An 822-nucleotide genomic window follows, 5' to 3' on the forward strand; every position below is an offset into this window, starting at 1 on the left:
CTTCGAATGGGGCGAGACTCAAGAGCGCGCCTTTTCCGCTCTAAAGGATAGTCTCACTACCGCGCCGGTTTTAGTCCTCCCAAACTTCGACAAACCCTTTGAGATCGAGTGCGATCCCTCCGGGATTGGCATTGGAGCCGTCCTAATGCAGGAGAAGAGGCCCGTGGCCTATTTTAGCGAAAAGCTCAGCGGAGCTACGCTGAACTATCCGACTTACGACAAAGAGCTCTATGCTCTTGTACGTGCACTCGAGACATGGCAGCATTATTTGCTCGCCAAAGAGTTTGTCGTGCATTCCGATCACGAGACGCTAAAGCATCTTAAAGGACAAACCACGCTTAAGCGACGCCACGCCAAATGGCTTGAGTTTATTGAGACGTTTCCCTACGTAATCAAGTATAAGAAGGGAAAAGAAAACGTCGTCGCGGATGCTTTGTCTCGTAGACATACGTTGCTCTCGGTCATGGAAGCCCGCATGCTAGGCTTCGCACTCATCAAGGAAAACTATGTGACCGACCCAGATTTTAAAACCGTCATTGAGGATTGTAGGCATGGTGCTTCTGGCCCATTTTACCTACATGACGGATATCTATTCCGCGATCGCCGACTTTGCATCCCCGCTGGGTCGATGCATGATGTGATCATCCACGAGGCCCATGGAGGTGCCCTTGCGGGACATTTCGGAGTAGATAAAACGCTGGCCATCATCCAAGAACATTTCTTTTGGCCACACCTTAAGCGAGATGTGAGGAAATTTTGTGCTAAATGCATCGAATGCCATCGAGCTAAATCGAAAGCACATCCTCATGGTCTCTACATGCC

Source organism: Tarenaya hassleriana, unplaced genomic scaffold (genome assembly GCF_000463585.1).
Source record: "Tarenaya hassleriana unplaced genomic scaffold, ASM46358v1 Cleome323, whole genome shotgun sequence".
Lineage (NCBI taxonomy): Eukaryota > Viridiplantae > Streptophyta > Magnoliopsida > Brassicales > Cleomaceae > Tarenaya > Tarenaya hassleriana.